Genomic DNA, 21,797 nt, shown 5'->3' with positions numbered 1-21,797 from the left:
ACTATGCACTTTATTATGTAATGTTACCTTATGATAGAGCGGTTAAGAGATGTGGGATCTTATTGTTGTTAAACTGAGCTAACAGAGATTTCATATTATTACTACTGACTGTGTATTTTATGTATTTGTGTATGTTTGTTATCGCCACCTACAGTTTTTTTTATATAATTGTGTGAATAAATAAAGATCAGATATATATTTTTGACATTTATGCAACACTGCGTTGTTATTCTCTTATTGGTGTTTTAATAGTTGTGGACAGCCACACAGAATCATCCACTCTTAGGTCCGGACCATTCATACGTTTCCTGTCAGTCATACGTTTATACTTGTTGCCCATATTCCTCAAGTTATTTATAATTTTCCGCCATATAGATGACAATGATGACGAAAAATGTTCCTCCTCAGGAATACCAGAAGTATAAGAACCAGAAAATGTGCCAAACTGCGGGTGAAACCCATATGCCCCAAAAAACGGCGACTTATCAGTGAACTCCTGTCTACGATTGTTTATGGAAAACTCTGCTTAACCATCTCCCGTCTCGCTAACGCCGATCGGCGTCAATGCGGCGGCTCTGCCAGGTCACACTAACGCCGATCGGCATCATCTCGCGAGACGTGAGATTTCCTGTGAACGAGCGCACACAGGAGCGCGCGTTCACAGGAACCGGAGGTAAACGAGCTGATCTACAGTCTGCCAGCGGCGATCATTCGCTGGCAGGCTGTAGATGCGATTTTTTTAACCCCTAAAAGGTATATTAGACGCTGTTTTGATAACAGCGTCTAATATACCTACCTGGTCCTCTGGTGGTCCCTTTTGCTTGGATCGACCACCAGAGGACACAGGCAGCTCTGTAAAGTAGCACCAAACACCACTACACTACACCCCCCCTGTCACTTATTAACCCCTTATTAACCCCTGATCACCCCATATAGACTCCCTGATCACCCCCCTATCACTGATCACCCCCCTGTCATTGATCACCCCTCTGTAAGGCTCCATTCAGACGTCCGTATGTGTTTTGCGGATCCGCGGATCCATGGATCCACAAAACACATACGGACGTCTGAATGGAGCCTTACAGGTGATCAATGACAGGGGGATGATCAGGGAGTCTATATGGGGTGATCATCCCCTGTCATTGATCACCACCCTGTAAGGCTCCATTCAGATGTCCGTATGTGTTTTGCGCATCCATGGATCCGCGGATCTGCAAAACACATACGGATGTGTGAATGGAGCCTTACAGGGGAGTGATCACCCCATATAGACTCCCTGATCACCCCCCTGTCATTGATCACCCCCCTTTAAGGCTCCATTCAGACGTCCGTATGTGTTCTGCGGATCCACGGATCCGCAAAACACGGACACCGCGGATCCGCAAAACACGGACACCAGCAATGTGCTTTCCGCATTTTGCGGATCCGCACATTGCCAGAACTATATAGAAAATGCCTTTTCTTGTCCGCAATTGCGGACAAGAATAGGACATGTTCTATAGGCTCAACAAAAAAACGCAGTGTCCGCCCGATCAGGCCTGATCTTGTGCACACACTTGCGTTCAGTCCGCCTCACCGCAGTGACAGAATTTTTTTTTTTCTGATCACTGCAAAAACACAGTAAAATCGCTGCGGCGCTATAAAGATCACTTTTGAGGGGCATGGTGAGTTCATAGAAGATTTATTTTTTTTTGGCACAAGTTAGCGGAATTTGATTTTTATTATTATTTTTTTTTTCCACAAAGTCTCATATTCCACTAATTTGCGACAAAAAATAAAATCTCACATGAACTCACCATACCCCTCACGGAATCCAAATGCGTAAATTTCTTTAGACATTTATATTTCAGATTTCTTCTCACGCTTTAGTGCCCCTAAAATGCCAGGGCAGTATAAATACCCCACAAGTGACCCCATTTTGGAAATAAGACACCCCAAGGTATTCCGTGAGGGGCATGGCGAGTTCATGTAAAATGTTATTTTTTGTCACAAGTTAGTGAAATATGAGACTTTGTAAAAAAAATAAAAAAAAAATAATCATTTTCCACTAACTTGTGCCAAAAAACAAAATATTCTAGGAACTCGCCATGCCCCTCACGGAATACCTTGGGGTGTCTTATTTCCAAAATGGGGTCACATGTGGGGTATTTATACTGCCCTGGCATTTTAGGGGACCTAAAGCGTGAGAAGAAGTCTGGAATCCAAATGTCTAAAAATGCCCTCCTAATAGGTACTCCTTGGAATTTGGGCCCCTTTGCGCACCTAGGCTGCAAAAAAGTGTCACACATGTGGTATCGCCGTACTCAGGAGAAGTAGGGCAATGTGTTTTGGGGTGTCTTTTTACATATACCCATGCTGGGTGAGAGAAATATCTCTCTAAAATGACAACTTTGTATAAAAAAAATGGGAAAAGTTGATGAGCAGGACAACACACCAGCTCTTCCAACTCCAGGCAGAGAATATCAACTGCATGGTATGAAATGTGAGTCCAGACTAAATATAGGAGCAGTAATGACCACAAGCTACACCTGAGACAAGAGGTGTGGTCATTACCAACAACAACACTGCAACAAGTGAAAACAGAGAGGCTGTCAGATAACCTCACGTGCAGCCAGTCTCTCAGATCTTCTAACCTCTGTCACAGGAAGGACCATGACACTCCAGGATGATAAGTGACAATGAAATTGAATCTGGTGAAAAACATAGACCATCTGGCCTGCCTCGGGTTCAGTCATTTAGCCGATTCCAGGTAAGCCAGATTTTTGTGATCTGTGAACACCGTGATTGGATGAATCGCCCCTTCCAACCAATGACGCCACTCCTCAAAAGCCAACTTAATGGCCAGCAACTCTCTTTTACCCACATCGTAATTTCTCTCTGCGGCTGAGAGTTTTTTAGAGAAAAATGCACATGGGCGCCATTTACCAGGTGACGGGCCCTGCGAAAAGACTGCTCCTACCCCCACCTCGGACGAGTCAACCTCCACAATCAAGGGCTGTGACACATCCGGCTGCACCAATATAGGGGAAGAAGCGAAACACTCCTTAACTGCAGAAAAGGCTCGCAATGCCGAATCGGACCACACTGAGACATCCGTCCCTTTCTTAGTCATGTCAGTTAAGGGTCTCACCACTGTCGAATAGTTCTTAATAAATTTTCGGTAATAGTTGGTGAACCCCAAAAGCTGCATAAGAGCCTTCAGATTTTCAGGTCGATCACAGTCCAGTACAACACGGATTTCTCTGGATCCAAAACCAGAAGATGACAACAGGTAGTGCAAGAACTGCACCTCCTGTACAGCAAAAACACATTTCTCCTATTTTGCATGCAATTTATTATCTCTTAGGATCTATAACATCTGTCTAATGTGATCCTGATGAGTCTCCACGTCTGGAGAATAAATTAGTATGTCATCCAAATACACGACAACAAACCTCCCCACCAGGTGATGAAAAATGTAATTCACAAAATGCTGGAAAACCATGGGAGCATTGGTCAACCCAAAAGGCATGACCAGGTTCTCAAAGTGACCCTCTGGGGTATTAAAAGCCGTCTTACATTCATCTCCTTCATTGATCCTGACCAGATTATTTGCCCTGCTTACATCCAACTTGGAGAACACCTTGGCCCCAACAATCTGGTTAAACAAATCAGGAATCAAAGGAAGGGGGTAAGGATCACGGACAGTAATCAGATTAAGCTCACGGAAATCCAGACATGGCCTAAGGGTTCTGTCATTTTTTTAACAAAGAAAAACCACAGGAGATTTGGAAGGTCTTATGTGTTCTTTAGCCAAACTCTCTGTAATATACTCTCTCATGGGCATTCTTTTGAGTCCAGAAAGGTTATACAACTTAGATTTGGGCAACTTAGCTTCGGGAATAAGGTTGATAGGACAATCATATTCCCGATGCGGAGGTAAATCCTGGCATCACTTTCAGAAAATACATCGGAAAAATCTGATATAAAAGAGGGTAATGTTTTAGTGGTTATAGCAGAAAAAGACGTATTCAGACAATTATCAATGCAATAATCACCCCAATCCAGAATCTGTCTAGCTTGCCAATAATTTGTTGGATTATGCTTGCTTAACCATGGTAAACCCAGAACCAACGGGGCAGGGATACCTTCCATCACAAAACACGAGATGAACTACTGATGAAAGTCACCATGAAAGTCACCCACTCTTAATCGGATGTCATGCACCATCTGAGACGAACACTTCTGAGTTAGAGGTTCAGAATCAATGGCAAAAACAGAAATGTTTTTCTCTAATGCAGTCGGTGACAACCCGTGCATATGGACGAACTGACCACCAATCAGATTCACCCCTGCCCCACTGTCGATAAACACCTCAATCCCCACAGTCTTGGACTCTAGCGCTACTTCGGCAGTCAGGAGAAATCGGGTACTACCAGTCAAAGACAAATGCACGTTCTCTGATTTCCCTTTATTGCTCCAAGAGTCAGATGGAAATTAGACGTTCCCTTTTCTTTTTGACGCTGAATGCATTGACATACATTAGAGTGTTTCATTTTTCCAAAGATGTGATTTTCACATGACTTTGCTTAAGCCCCGAGTCTTAGTGATGTAAAAGATATATATATATATATATGCCAAATTTCAAGAAGATTGGACAATATTTAGGGGTTGCACACATTGATCCCTTTTATTACTACTCTCACTCCTGTACCTAGGAGGTTGGTCTAAAAATGACTTCAGTTTCAGGATCCCAGGGGCTCTGCATCAAGCAAGGTTGATTGCAAAGGCAATATATGCACTTAAAATTGTCCTCTTCACTAAACAGTTGAATATTCCTCAACGAGAATTAAAAGGAATGAAATGCGTTGCACATTTTGTCAGCCTCATATATGTTCGCTTTTTGCATGAGACAATTGTAAGTCGATGGGCTCCAAAGAACGATTTGGATATGCTACAGCTTCTGAGCACTTACCCAGATGCAGACGTAAAAAAAAGTGCTCTCACAGTTGCTAAGAGACACCTTTGGTATGGTATCTGTCAGAAACAAATGTAGGTTTGGATGAATGTATTACTCAGGCTGTTAAGGAAAATATGACCAAAAATTTAGAAACCAAACCTGCAAAGAAAAAGGAAATGAAACGATTAGAGCAGGCATCCTTAAACTGCGGCCCTCCAGCTGTTGCAAAACTAAAACTCCCAGCATGCCCGAACAGCCTACAGGTATCAGCCTACAGCAGGGCATTGTGGGAGTTGTAGTTTTACAAAAGCTGGAGGGCCGCAGTTTGAGGATGCCTGGATTAGAGGGTAAAAACCTAGTTTTTGAAGGAAAAGACCTGAGCCATTTCGTTACTAATAAAACAAAGACGTTCTTTGAATTGTTTGGGATCCACAACGTGACAGAATACTGCAGTGATTCTCTAAGAAGCCATGTGAATGCGCTTAAGGGGGTCAATGATACCACAGAAAGAGGAATTGCTCTGATAAAAAAGTTTAACGAATCGTTCAGGGACGAACAACAAAGGGTAGTCGAGCATCACAGAAAAGTCATCACCAAGCTAACAAAAAAAGGGATTGCATCGTTCAAAGTTGATTAATAGAACACATGTTTTGCCTATCATACTACCTATTAATCTTAGTGTCTAGTTTTAATATTATTTTAGGTTTGTGATTTCTAGCTTTCCCAATAAAAGTAATTAACATTGCCTACTTTTACAAAACTGATCAAAGTGTGCAACCTCTAACTATTATCCAATCTTCTTGAAATTTGGCATATATATCTTTTACATCACTGCAAAAATTTTACATACATTTTTTTTCCATTACAAAATGAAACACCCTAACATACATTGATAGAATGTCCCTTTTGTCCACAGATAAAACACACACCCTTCCTACGACTAATACTCCTGAAAGCAGATCCAGGAGTAGCTCCCCCTAATTGCATGGGTTCGTCCCCAGACCTAAACTCAGGAGTATCTTCACCCAATTGTTAGAGGAAGACGGTACGTTATGTCATAGTACGTCCTGAGAGTGGGGGCCCCTAGATCTCTCTCTCAGGCGTCTATCAATGCGTACAGCAAGAGACATAGCGGCTTCCAAAGACTCAATGTTCTCATGAAAGGCCAAAGCGTCCTTCAGCCTCTCTGATAATCCCTGACATAACTCACAACGGAGAGCCGGATCGTTCCACTCAGTATCCGTAGCCCACCTCCTAAACTCAGAGCAATAGATCTCAGCAGAACGCTCTCCCTGACGAAGGTCACGTAACTTGGTCTCGGCCAGGGAGGTCCGGTCCGGGTCATCATAAATGAGACCCAGGGCTCTGAAAAATTTATCCACCGACCGGAGGGACTGCGGTCGGCAGAGAAAAAGCCCAAGACTGAGCATCCCCTTTAAGCAACTAAATAACCACACTGACTCTTATCCCCAGATGAGTGTGGACATAGCTTAAAATACAATTTGCACGCCTCTTTTATAACTTCCCCCAGAGAATCTGTCCGTGAGGGCCACATTTGGTTCAGGACAGTTCTGGTAACCACCACTAGGACCAGCAGCCTGTGGTCTCTGGATCTGCGAGACGGTCATGCGGAAGTCAGCTACATCCAAAAACAGCCCCTGCAGCTGTTTGGCCAGTGCAGTGATAGGATCCATGGCTATACTGACACAATCAAAAAATGACAGTTTGGCGGTTGTCACGCTTCGGTATGGGAGGGAAACCCATGCAAAATGTAGGAGGGAAAGGGGTGAGGGGAAAAGGTCTGGAAACTAGGGAAAAGAGCAGGTTACCTCCTAGAGAAGCCCTAATCAAAGTCCTGACTGCAAGTATGAACTGACCCCAGAGGTAGGTGAGTTCAAACACAGAAAGCTAAAGTCCTAACTCATCCTGTAGGACCCTGGTACCAATGTCAAGACAAGAGACAACCTGTTCCTCCAAACGGTAGGACGAACAGGAGTCTCCCTCAGGCCTAAACACAAATGGCATGGAAAAGAGCAACACAAGAAAACCCCAACAATAAACAACAGGGGAAGGAGACACTTAACTTCAAATAGCTTTTGAAGCACAGGAACTCCGCCGAGATCCAAACACCAGCAATCCACAACAAGACTGAAGCTATAAACCGCACAGCATGGTGGGAGAAGCCACAATAAATAGGGATGGTTAAATGACCACATAAGCAACACCTGAGGCAAGGAGTGTGGATATTACCAGAAACAACACAGACACGAATTGATCCACAAGGAACCTGTCAGATCAAACCACGTGTTGCCAGTCTCCCTGATCTCCTGGAACCTGTCACGGGAACGTCCATGACAATAATATTATTTACAAAAATGTGAGGGGTGTACTCACTTTTGTGAGATACTGTGTGTATGTTTGTATGTATGTGTGTGTGTATATATATATATATATATATATATATATATATATATTAGCAGAAGGACCCAGCTTCGCACGGATAAATTTAATCTATTCCATTTAATGTTTGTGTGTATTGTTCAAAGATATCGACAGTATCCCCCCATAACAGTGACCTCTACAGCACCCAGCCCTCTTAACAGGGACCTCCACAGCTCCCCACCCTTTAACACTAACCCACCCACAGTGCTCCGCCTCCTTAAAGTATGACGTTCACAGCAGCTCACATTCACAGCTGCTCGCTCCTTTAACAGTGACCTCCACAAAACCCCACCCGGCCCCCTAACAAAGACCTCCACAGCGGTGCATTGTTGTCTTTAATTGACAGTATATAAAACCTGTGTGGATTCACTCTGGTAGACAGGACAAGTGGATGCAGTATAGAGGCAAAGACCAGTTTGTAACTAAAAAAACTTCAGTGTTCTATTCACACTTATGGCAACAAAACAGTACGACAGACCATTTGCAGTTTTGGTGTTCGTTCACACCTAGACAGTTCATACAGCAAAAGAGTCACCTGTTATTCTAGGTCAGGGGTACTCAACTAGTTTTATTAAAGGTCCACATACCTGGGTCTGCAGTCAGGTGAAGGTCCGAGCTGAACGCCAACAGTAAAGATGCCATGCGATCATGTGATCCATGCGCGTGGGGCGCTCTGACGTTATAGTGGAGTGCCCCGGGTAAGTCCCAGAATTAGTAATGTCCCCATTAGTGCCCCAGTAAGAATAATGTCCCCATTAGTGCCCCCAGTAAGAGTAATGCCCCCATTAGTGCCCCCCTTCTCTGCTTTTGCAAAAAAAAATAAAAAAATTTGCATTCACCTGGCTGCGGTGAACATTCGCTGCTGACTGCAAGCTCAGGACCGGTGCTCCAACGTGATGACCTCTTGTAGGTCCTGTCCTGAGCTTCCAGTCAGCAGGGAGTGTTCTCCAGTGTCAGCAAATGGAGGTGGAGGTACCGTAATTTTATTTATTTTTTTACTAGCACAAGTAGCGGTGGAGGTAAAGGCTGTACTAATGGGCGTTCCATGATGGAAGCGCTCATTAGTAAGGGTACTTTCACACTTGCAGCAGGACGGATCCGACAGGCTGCTCAACCTGTCAGATCCATCTTGCCACTACTTCGCCGTGCCGCTGCTCTGTGCCCATCGACTATAATGGGGATGAGGGCAGAGCTACGGCGCATCACGGTGAGAGGCCGCCAGACTAAAAGTACTACATGTCCGACTTTTTCATCTGGCGGCCTCACGCCGTGCACTGCCATGCTGCGCTGTAGCTCCACTCCCGCTATAGTCAATGGGGAGTGGCAGTCCGGCGAAATAGCGGCAGGACGGATCTGACAGGGTGAACAGCCTGTCGGATCCGTCCTGCCGCAAGTGTGAAAGTACCCTAACAGTCCTTACAGGAAAATTCTGGCACCGGCAAGGGAACTAAAATACCAGCCTGGCTGGTGAACTACTGGCCGGGTGGCAACCCAAGCCACAGAACAGACATATGATAGTTTTGTTCCGCATCCAATTCCCATTATTGGGGGATTGGATGCGGCCCCTTAATTACAATGGGGCCACAAGAGATGCTGACAGCACACTGTGTGCTGTCTGCATCTTTTTCCGCTCCATTGAAACTAAGGGGTCCGCATCCAATGCCCCAATAATGGGAATTGGATGCGGAACAAAACTATCATGGTTTGATGGGGCTTAATCACTTTATTTAATCAGATTACCTTTAATTTTAAAGAAGATGGCCCAGGAGAGATGGGAACACGACACTGACTGGAGTCCTTTCCTGCAGTCAGTGACGTGTTCCCGCCTCTCTGTAGCCCTCTCCACGCCCCCCTTCCTTCCCAAATGTGACATTTATTTCATTGGTGGAAGTGGTGATGTCCCTCCCCTCTCCAGCAGCAGGTAAGTGTCCTTTGGAGCTTGAAGCTCCCTTACGTGCTGCCGCTGCTGCAGGGGAGGAGGGACCTGTGAGCGCGCTGAGGGAGAAAGCGCTGGTGCCTGCATGTGGAGCGAGCCGTCTCTCACTGCGCCCCTGGGAAGGAGGAAGAAGTGCGCCGGTAAGCTCCTCCTCCTGCACGTACCAGAGTGTGCAGGAGAGTAGGAGCGCTACATGTGGAGGGAGCCCTGTCTCACTGCGCTCTGGGACAGGAGGAAGTGCGCTGGTAAGCTCCTCCTCCTGCACGTACCAGAGTGTGCAGGAGAGGAGGAGCGCTACATGGGCAGTGCTCCAGACAAAAAAAAATGACCAGGAGCCATTGGCTCCTAAACTAAAACATTTATTAGTTGCCAAATTTAAAATGTATATAATTTAAAAAAAAAGGACTTTGAGAAGATGAGACGCAGGTCCCAGTAGTGAGCCAGCACTACATATAGGAAAAAACAGCACCACATGCCTCTCACATCCAGGGACATCTTCTGGGGGACAAGGTGACTAAAAATGGTGAATTGCATGGTTTAGAGTTTTTTTTTCTGTTACGGCCTTCACCGAGCGGGAATATTTTTTAATATTTTAATAGCTCACACTTTTTGGGACATGGCGATATGTAATAGGTTTATTCTTTATTGTTTGTAAATTTTATATGTAAAACTGGGAAGGGGGCCATTTAAACTTTTAGTATTTTGTGCACTTAGATCCCTGTGCGCCGCTCTATGCAGCCTGCTACTAAGTTCATATTCTTTGGACCCACCAAAGGTCCTCTTTAACTCCTTCATACAATTGTCTGCAGCGGTATAACAGACCCGGCACCCGGCCTCAATAACAGGGCATGCGATCTGTGGCACCTGAGGGGTTAATTGCCGCGTATCGCATGCCCTGCATGCCGGGTCTGTGATACCGCTGCCTATACTTATGTTTTACATTCATTGGTGGCGCAGTGGCGACAGCTCCTCCCCTCCTCCTCCTCCCCTGCTATCTCCCCATTGGTGGTAGTGGCGGCTGCGTCACAGTGGAGAGGGAGGGACTCCTTCCTTCTCCACTGTGATGTGCTACTGAAGGGAACTTAGGCTGCGCAGGATCGCGGTGGGACAGTGACACACAGTGTGCAGGAGAGGAGGAGCGCTCTGAAGGATGGCCGGGGTCTGGACAACTGGCGGCCGCGGTCCGTATTTGGACCTCGATCCGCCAGTTGAGTACCCCTGTTCTAGGTGTTAGTTCACACTCGATCGGCATTGCTCAGGACAGAGCAGACCTCCCAAACTCAGGCCTCCAGCCTAGCACGCGGCTCAGATCCCAGTCCAGTGATTGCCAGAGCTCCTCTCTCAGAGATCGAGGTAATTACCACCAGCTGACACCGCTGGCTGTTTTTTTTTATATAGGCCAGTCAAGACCCAGCCTGGAACGTGGGGAGTTGTCACCTACCCAGCACTTTGACTACTCCCAGTAAGAGCCGTCCCGGATCAGCTATTACAGCTATGCTAAATAGCAAGGTGTCAAACAGCAACTGCTGCTGACACATGAAAACTAGCTCTTACTCCACCGAGGCCAGGAACCTTGGTGACACATACCTTCCATCAACGACGGTCCCTTGCGCCTTCCTACATACCTCCCCCTTTGTTCAACCCTAAGGGGGTGAACACTTGCCAGACAGTGTACCCATGACAGGACATCCCCATTTCCCTGCAAGCGGCCTGCCCTGTGTTCTACTGAGAACTTGAAGTTCTGTAATGACAAGAACCATCTGGTGACCCGAGCATTCCTCTCTTTGGCCTTGCCCATCCAATTGAGAGGGGAGTGGTTGGTCACCAGACGGAAATTTCTCCCCAAAAGATAATAGCGGAGAGACTCGAGTGCCCACTTGATGGCCAGGCACTCTCTCTCCACTATACTGTACCTGGTCTCAGCTGGGGTGATTGTGCGGCTTAATAAAACAACGGGATGTTTTTCCCCATTGATTTCCTGAGAGAGTACAGCTCCGAAGCCTACTTCAGAGGCATCGGTTTGTATCACAAACTCCGTCTTAAAGTCGGGCATCACCAAAACCGGTGACCCGCACAAGACCGACTTCAATGCGGAAAAAGCCTCTTCCGCCTGTTCATTCCAGCGGACCATCACAGACTTCCGTCCCTTCAAGAGTCCTGTAAATGGAGCCACTAAAGTGGCAAAATGGGGAACGAACCTTATATAATAGCCCACCATTCCCAGGAACGACTTTACTTGCCTCACATGGTGACAGGTCGGGCCAATTCCGAATTGCCTCTATTTTATTTGATAACTCCACGTCCAATGACGTACCCCAGGTACTTAGTCTCCTCTAACCCTATCGCACATTTCTTTGGGTTAGCGGTCAATCCAGCCTTCCTATAACCCTATTTAACAATGATAGAATTGAGGTGCATCAGCAATAGGGAATGTGGACTATTGCTTAAAGTTCTTGTTATCTTCAAATTATATGTCTTATATGTATGTGTTGTCCCTTGTCAAGATTTTATTGTACAATCTATGACGTTGAGGCCAGATGTTGGTATATGCAGTAGAAATGTGGATGTGGAGGGCTAGCATTCCAGAGCTGCCTGTTCCACTGGTTTACCCGCACCAGGGAGCCTTTGTATCCTGCACAATCTTAAAGGGTCAGTTATCAAAAATCTAAATTTTATATCAGATGAGGTCTGAGTCCTGAGAACACCCCTGATCCCTAGAATGAGGTGAGAGAAGCGCTTGCATATTGTGCTTTCTCTTATCGCTTGATTCCATCCTCATCAGTGGAGAGAGAGCTCATTCTAGAGATCTGTCGGGATCTCAGTGTTCAGACTCCCACCGATCATAGAAAAATATCTAACTTTTTTTGAAAAGTTAGTGAACCTTGAAGCAACAGGATCATATTAGCAGCAAGCTTATTCATCACTGCAATGAAAGGGCTACATTCTTTTTTGTGAGCATGTGCTTAAATAAGCAAACAAGAAATTGATGCAGCTCAGCAGGTATGTTTTCTTCATACCCGTTATATTAGATGTACAATGTCTGCTGCTGTAAAAGAAAACCACTCGCACAAAGTATAGAAATAGCACCTTTAGAACTGCTGTTGTGAAGTTGAAGAAAGAAAATTTAATTGCTTAAGATTCTGAGTGAAGAAGTCCATTATGTTGAGTGTGTGGTGTTAACAATTTCTCCACAGGTAGCAAAATCGAATGCAGATAAATGTGGATGTTCACATCTACCACAATCACTGAACAGACCTTACAACCCTATCATGCTACATAATACATTGCAGATTATGATCTTAATTATACATCTACTAGTTGGAATACTATTGGTTATTTTAAAATTGAAATGTTTCTTTATGTAAAGTAAACAAAGATGTAATATTGTGAGTTAAGCTGCATTTACAAAAAACAATAATCATCCAGATTATCGGGAACGACTGTTCTTGGGAATGGTTGTTCCCAACAATCTTCCCGTGTAAATGTGCCCCCAATCACCCGATGAACGAGCGAAACGAACACCACAGATCATAATTTCTTGGCAGCAAATCGTGTGTCTAAACAGTTGCTCAGAAACTATTAATCTGTATGAGGAAAAAAGGATCTCAATAGCATGGAGATGTAAATGCAGCGGTCATCTTCACTGAACAAGCAGCCAACTGTCGGGAAGGAACGCTTTCTTGCCGACAATCGGCTGCAGAATTGTCCCGTGTAAATCCAGCTTGGATAATTACCTAAATATATTTCACCCGACCAGTGAAATATGTCTTCAGAAAATGACCTATTGCTTAAAGGGGTTATTCCATGATTAATGTAAAAAAATTTAATCAGACACCATATAGTACATGATAATCTCTTACTAACAAAGCCAGAACCAACCCTGTACCTCACATGGATCCAGAGATCTCCCCATACATTGCTCTGCTAGATTTATATGAAGCTGACAGCTCAAGGGGAGTGTCTTTTCTGCTGCAGTTCAGGGGGCGTGTCCATTCTGCTGCCCATCTCAATATCACAACTCAGTTGAAGGATGAAACTGAGCATATGTGGCCATCTCAGGGTACTTTCACACTAGCGTTTTTCTTTTCCGGCGTTGAGTTCCGTCCTAGGGGCTCAAATCCGGAAAAGAACTGATCAGTTTTATCCCCATGCATTCTGAATGGAGAGTCAGTCCTTCAGGATGCATCAGGATGTCTTCAGTTCAGTCTTTTTGACTGATCAGGCTTTTCAGAAAAACGTAGCATGCAGTATTTTTACCTCCGGCCAAAAAGCCTGAACACTTTGACTGAACGCCGGATCAGGCCTTTTTCCCATTGACTTGCATTAACGCCGGATCTGGCACTGTGTGTTCAGTCAAAACGGATCAGGCTTTTGCATGTTAAACCCGAAAAATGTGAAAAAAAAGTTAAAGTCCATAAATGGCGGATCCGTTTTTTCCAATGCATTTTTTCATTGTGATGAAAATCCTGATCAGGATTCAAATGTAATCCGTTTTCACACGTTTTTCCGGATCCGGCGGGCAGTTCCGGTGTCGGAATTGAACGCCGGATTAAAACAACGCTAGTGTGAAAGTAGCCTCAGTAAGCCGGATAAAGAAAAAAGAGAAATTACAAAGATACAAATACATTTTATTGAATAACTCAGTGGCTATGCTAATTTTTTAATTACATGCAATTGCAAAGGTATTCAGATCTAAGTTTGAAAACTGTTGAATATTTTTAATGGGATAACCCTCAAATCAAATTTTTATGTTAAACATACAGTACAGACCAAAAGTTTGGACACACCTTCTCATTCAAAGAGTTTTCTTTATTTTCATGACTATGAAGACATCAAAACTATGAATTAACACATGTGGAATTATATACATAACAAACAAGTGTGAAACAACTGAAAATATGTCATATACTAGATTCTTCAAAGTAGCCACCTTTTGCATTGATTACTGCTTTGCACACTCTTGGCATTCTCTTGATGAGCTTCAAGAGGTAGTCCCCTGAAATCATCTTCCAACAGTCTTGAAGGAGTTCCCAGAGATGCTTAGCACTTGTTGGCCCTTTTGCCTTCACTCTGTGGTCCAGCTCACCCCAAACCATCTCGATTGGGTTCAGGTCCGGTGACTGTGGAGGCCAGGTCATCTGGCGCAGCACCCCATCACTCTCCTTCATGGTCAAATAGCCCTTACTTTCAAAGTTTTCCCAATTTTTCGGCTGACTGACTGACCTTCATTTTTTAAAGTAATGATGGCCACTCGTTTTTCTTTACTTAGCTGCTTTTTTCTTGCCATAATACAAATTCTAACATTCTATTCAGTAGGACTATCAGCTGTGTATCAACCTGACTTCTCCTCAACGCAACTGATGGTCCCAACCCCATTTATAAGGCAAGAAATCCCACTTATTAAACCTGACAGGGCACACCTGTGAAGTGAAAACCATTTCAGGGGACTACCTCTTGAAGCTCATCAAGATAATGCCAAGAGTGTGCAAAGCAGTAATCAAAGCAAAAGGTGGCTACTTTGAAGAACCTAGAATATGAAATATTTTCAGTTGTTTCAAACTTGTTTGTTATGTATACAATTCCACATGTGTTAATTCATAGTTTTGATGCCTTCAGTGTGAATCTACAATTTTCATAGTCATGAAAATAAAGAAAACTCTTTGAATGAGAAGGTGTGTCCAAACTTTTGGTCTGTACTGTACTTTTAATCTCTTAGCGACCCATGACTGATATATGTCACAATGATCTTGTGACCACTGCTCAGTGTCCCTGTGACATAGGTAGAAGCACAACATGCCTCCAATTTTGGAAGTTTAACCACTTAGATCCTATGGTCCATAGTCACGGCAGCATCTAAGGTTTTGATAAAGGGAGGCGGCTTTACTTTTTTAAGGTTTTATTTTTAAGGTCTTAAAATTTTGTCTAGGGGTAAAATAAGAGGAAGACATGACTTGGTGGTATTTCTTCCACGTCTTTAAAACTCTTAATGGTAAAAGACCCTCTCTTTATTAGCAAAGCTTTGGGTATCACCAGTACAACCTAAAAATACAAATGAGCCAATAGGATTGTGAGGTGTTTTAGCAAAGATTGATGTATAGATCCTCATAGTATACACCTGGGCGCAGATGGGATAATCCAGGCATGAAAACCAAAACAGAAGAATGCCTTTGTCTAGATACATGACGTCCTCTCTTTCGCCATATATTCCACCATAGGTATATCCAAGATTTAATTGCGTTTAAATCATCCTACAATATCACCACATTCTTACTGGCCGATAGACTTAAGTTAATGTTATTTTTACCACAAGGCAAACATCAAGAAAAAAGTGTAATAAAATCGAAACCATAAATTGCATGTACCCCAAAATAATGCCATTAAAAAATAAATATAGTTCTCCTCAGCACCGACGCCAAAAAAGCCTTTGATAGAATCAGCTGGGACTTTCTTCGTCTTACACTGATTAAATTTGGCCTACCAGCACCTTTTATCGATGAAATTTTCTCCATGTATACTAATGCTTCGGCGTCGGTGCTGGTGAATGAAACCTCCTCCCCTTCCTTTCCCATTAGAAATGGAACTCGTCAGGGATGCCTACTCTCCCCCTTGGTTTTCGTATTAACTATGGAACCACTTCTTCAGACTTTTCGCCAAAATGATAAAATTAAATTGGGAAATCATGAACATAAAGTTGCAGCGTTTGCTGATGACTTCTTACTCCTCACCTCTAACCCCAAAGAATCTCTATCAATAATATATGACACACTAGAAAAAATTAGTCCCCTGTCCAACCTCAAGATAAACATGAAAAAATCCCATATTTTGAGTTTAGGCTTGAGCGGTCAAACTAAAAAAGACTTAGCAGCCCAATCTCCGTTCAACTGGGATACTCCTTACATAACTTATTTGGGAATCAAAATTGGCACTGACCTCACCAAATTATTTCAACTTAATTATATCCCCTTATTACAAAATATGCAAGCTCTATTAAATAACCTACATCTTCAAACATTCTCCTGGTTCGGCCGGAAGAACTTATTCACTTCATTGATTCTCCCTAAACTGACCTATCTACAACAAGTCCTCCCCCTCCCTATACCAAACTCCTTTTTCATATCTCTCAATAAAGAAATTCGCTCCTTTATATGGAGTCGAAAGAAAGTCCGCATACGGCTTTCTATCCTACAAAACCCTAAAACTTATGGGGGCATTAACCTTCCGAACCCTTCGCTTTACAACACCTCTACCCTACTAGCTAGGGTTATAGACTGGTTCAGAGAACCCCCTCACAAATCTTGGACTGGTATGGAATCTACCCTAACTAACACCTCATTTAGAACTCTTCTGATCCATTCTCAAAAAGAACGAATTAATTACAGGAATATTAGCCCAACTGTACAGGCTACTTTAGAAGCTTGGGACAAGCTCCAATGTTCTGTTAATAGTATCCCTCTACCCTCCCCACTTATCAAGATGAAAGATCTGATTAATTTGGCTCCACCAGAATTAAGACAAAGCCTCCCTATATCTGTCCGAAACTCTGAGATCCTGGTTCTCTCTCTCTTTGGGGAGGATGGCAAAATAATCCATAGTGATCACTTACCTTCCATTTTTCCCGAGATTAAGTTGTTTCCTTCCCTTTACTCTTTCTTACACTCCAGTCTAATAAAACATGTTCCCTATCAAGCCCTTTTAAGGCCCATGACTTGGTTCGAAAGCCTCATTGCTCAAAATCCTACCCCTAAAAAACTAATCTCTCAGCTTTATAGAAGATTGAACACACCTGTTTGCCCTCCTAAATTAGCCTTCATTAGCGCCTGGGAAAAAGACCTAGAGACTTCGTTCTCCACAAAAGACCAAATGAGACTTTTTAGAGAACCTCATAGATCCTCCAGATGTGTCAGGATACAAGAAAACGGCTACAAAATACTTACCAGGTGGTATAGAACACCAGATATCCCCTGTAGGTATAACAATGCTGGTTCTGATGCATGCTGGAGGTGTGGAGATGGGGGCGGCAAATTCCACCACATCTGGTGGTCCTGCCCACCATTGTTTAAATGGTGGTCCGAGATCTTCAAACACTATAATACAATATGCAAATTGAAAATTCCGATCTCGCCCCAATTGGCTCTCTTAGGCCTTCCCCCCTCCTCTGTATCCATTAATGTCACGTCACTGTTCAAAAAATTGGTATCAGCAGCCCGTCTCATAATCCCTAGATACTGGCTATCGGCTGACCTCCCCCCAATAGACCATTGGATAAATAAGGTGGACGCCATCTATAGATTCGAGAACCTGGCCGCTTGGGAAAACCGTTCCCATGACAGTTTTTCCGCTCTCTGGAAACCATGGGAAATCTATAGGCACTTTAATAATGATTATTGAATACACCTTGGTCTACTCTGCCTTAGCAAAACACAAGATGCAATTGTTTATACTTACACGAAATGACTGAATAGGACATCTACTTTGTTAATTTACTTGGTGTAAAAGTAGACAAGTAATGTGATGTTGTATGCTGCTGTATACTGCCCATTGATATGTAACTACTTGTGATATTGTATGCTGCTGTATACTGCTCATTGATATGTAACTACTTGTACTACTGATTTATTTTTCAATAAAGCGTTGAAAAAATAAATAAAGAAATAAATACAGAAATGTAATTTAAAGAAAAAGTTACTACCAATATATATACCTATTTTAATATACCTATTTTTTTAAATAAAATTTAGCAGTTTCTATTCTCGCCACTATGTCTTATAAACTGACATTTCCTGTTCTGTAGTTTTCAACAGTCATTTTATTATCATCACAGGCAGGATTACAATGAAAGTTAACACATATAAAAGCATACTAAAATCTCATTGTGAGAGGTACATACCGTATGGGAATAAAAGGTTAAGGAACAAAAAGAAACCAATATGGATAAATAGAACTGTAAAGAAAGCAATAAATGACAAAAAGAAAGCATATAAATCACTAAAACAGGAGGGTAGCACGGAAGCACTGAAAAACTATAAGGAAAAAAATAGAACATGTAAAAAACTAATAAAAGCGACTAAACTAGAGACCAAGAGATTAATTGACAAAGAGAGTAAAACTAACCCTAAAATGTTCTTCAATTATAAAAAGTATAAATCTGAAGGTGTCGGCCCTTTAAAGAGTAATGAGGGGGGAGTCGCAGAGAGCGACAAGGAGAAAGCAAAGCTGTTAAATATTTTTTTCTCCAATGTATTCACTGACGAAAATAAACTGTCAGATGAAATGCAGAATGTAAAAATAAATTCCCCATTAAAAGTGTCCTGTCTGACCCAGAAAGAAGTACATCAGCGACTTAAAAAGATTAAAATAGACAAATCGCCAGGACCGGATGGCATACACCCCCGTATCCTAAGGGAATTAAGTAATGTCATAGCCAGACCCTTATTTCTGATATTTGCAGACTCTATACTGACAGGGAATGTCCCACAGGATTGGCGCATAGCAAATGTGGTGCCAATATTCAAAAAGGGTCCAAAAACGGAGCCTGGAAACTATAGGCCGATAAGTTTAACATCTGTTGTGGGTAAACTGTTTGAAGGTTTTCTAAGAGATGCTATCTTAGAGCATCTCAACGGAAATAAGCAAATAACGCCATATCAGCATGGCTTCATGAGCTCTGGATTTTTCAATATGTCCTTAAGATGTCTATCTATCCTGATAGAAAGGGACATAACAGCATCCAGGGAAAAGGGAGTCTCATACAGCGCAAGCGCATCCTTAACCCTTTCGGATAACCCAGAGCAGAACTGACTCCTGAGAGCCGGGTCGTTCCACTGGGTATCCGTAGCCCACCTACGAAACTCTGAGCAATACTCCTCTGCTGGCCTCTCTCCCTGTAGGAGTCTCCGTAATTTCGACTCAGCCAGGGCGACTCGATCAGGGTCATCATATATTAGACCCAAGGCCCCAAAAAATTCATCCACTGACCGGAGAGCCTGGGAATCAGTGGGTAAAGAGAACGCCCAGGATTGCGGGTCCCCCTGAAGCAGGGAAATAGCAATCCCCACCCCCTGTTCTTCATTACCAGAGGAGTAAAGGTGCAGCTTACAATATAACTTACAGGCCTCACGGAACATCACAAATTTGTCCCTTCCCCCAGAAAATCTGTCAGGAAGAACAACCTTGGGTTCCGCAGCAACCTGGTTACCCATAGCAACCGCTGGGCTTGCAGTCTGTTGCAATTGCTGCTGTTGCTGGAGGACTGACGCCTTCAATCCTGCCACCTCCAAAGACAGGCCTTGAAGTTGCTTTGTCAAAGCAGCAATAGGATCCATACTGGATTCTAAATAGGCAGAAAGAATTTTTTTTATTTATTAAAAAAAAAAAATTCTCTCTCTACCTACGCAAAATAAGGGCCAGATATAATGTCATGACCGGCGTGCCGATCACATACGTGACGCAAAGGGAGGGAAATGGGAAGGCCCTGTCCAAGGGAGAGGGAAAGGTGGTGACCCCTAACTCACCTTGAGGCTGGCACCCGTACCCCAATCACGTGCCTAAACCCTGGCTTTCCCTGAGATGAGCCCTATGTAGTGAATAGGGCGGTGGGAACACTAGTCCGCACCACTAACACTAAAGGTAAACACCAAGGAGAGGACAGACAATACAGACAAACATATAATCCCGGGTGGGCGACAACAGCGGACAACAAAAGCCCAACAGAGACCCGGAGGTTAACGCTCTGGAACAACAACCAGGAATCACAGCTACACAGCTCCAGTGGGTCAGTATAGAAGTCCAGGCAGGAAGCTCTATATCTGGCAACCAGAGAAGTGGGAGATGGGAATATAAGGAGGTTGGGATTGCTGGACAAGAAACAGCTGAGGAGGAGAAGCTACGGATTCCTGAGTGAGCCAAAAAGGATTGCAAGGCAAACCCAGAAAGCTACCATTAAGAAACAGCACTATCTTTCGACATAGAGCGCGCAGCCACCTGCTGCGACTTCCTGACCCCAGGTATAACGGAGTCAGACGTGGCTCTTGACACCCTCGTGACAATGTGGTAGGAGATAACAAGTGCTCGGCGGCACCAAATCAGAAACCATATGTCCTACCACAATCCGGGGGTTTCCAGTGCACATCCATGAATCCCGGAGGGAAAGCAAACAACATCTATCCCTGGGCTAGATGATGATGTGGTATTGAAGGACAGGGTGGCAAAGAACTGTCCCTGATATTGCGCTACAGGGGGGTGCTATTCTGGCCCTGATAGCCTAACCACAGACAACCCGCCCTGATAAGAGCGAGCCTGTCCAGAATCTTACCCTATATAAAAATGGCCCTAGTAAGCCCCTAGGCCCCTGACTTCCAGATGATCACTATGTGTTTTTGACTTATTATAAAAGTATATTATAAGTATATTGCACCCCTCTGTGTATCACACCTATCGATAGCACACCTATACCAGTCCTTAAAATGACTTTTGTGGCCCTATTAGCTAGCGTTTGGTGTCCCTAACAGCCTGTCCCTGCTCCACACAGCAACCTCTCCCTACACTGGCAAAACACTGAATGTAAAATGGCGTCCAGATCAGGTTTATTTATAAGGTAGGGGTATGTCAATGTGCTGAAACGTCTCAATTGTCTGTCCTGTACCACCTGATGGATGTGTAATGGGTCAAAGTTCTTCACAATGTAAAAGAATATGGCGGGCGCGAATATCTCCATATGTTCGCATGTTCGGCGAATAGGGAACACGCAAAGTTCGCCATGAAACGACCGCCGGGCGAACCGCAAGGCCATCTCTATCTATTTATCCCCAGGACTGTGACTGTGACGAGGGGACATCCTCTGCGTCTTGAGGAAAGAAGGTTTGTACACAAACATAGAAGAGGATTCTTTACAGTAAGAGCAGTAAGACTATGAACTCTCTGCCTGAGGAGGTGGTGATGGGGAGTACAATAAAGGAATTCAAGAGGGGCCTGGATGTATTTCTGGAGCGTAATAATATTACAGGCTATAGCTACTAGAGAGGGGTCGTTGATCCAGGGAGTTATTCTGATTGCCTCATTGGAGTCGGAAGGAATTTTTTATTCCCCTAAAGTGGTGAAAATTGGCTTCTACCTCACAGTTTTTTTTTTGCCTTCCTTTGGATCAACTTGCAGAATGACAGGCCGAACTAGATGGACAAATGTCTTTTTTCGGCCTTATGTACTATGTTACTATGTTACATATGCATAGATACCAGAGCATTCACCTTTGACAGTAGGTGAAATATCACAACTTGTATACCATATTTTTCGCTCCATAAGACGGGTGGGGGGAAAATGCCAGTGTGTCTTATGGAGCAAATACTACTGAGCGCTTCTATTAAGGAAGTACTCACTAGTAGGTCCAAGAATCAGTGACTATAGTGCTTCTGATGCTGGATCTACTTCTCCCTGGTCTTCTCTGGGTGCCACGCTGCACTGTCCTGGCTGTGTACCACATTAGGA

This window comes from Bufo bufo, chromosome 2 (assembly GCF_905171765.1).
Source record: "Bufo bufo chromosome 2, aBufBuf1.1, whole genome shotgun sequence".
Taxonomy (NCBI): domain Eukaryota; kingdom Metazoa; phylum Chordata; class Amphibia; order Anura; family Bufonidae; genus Bufo; species Bufo bufo.
This window is presented reverse-complemented; position numbering follows the sequence as displayed.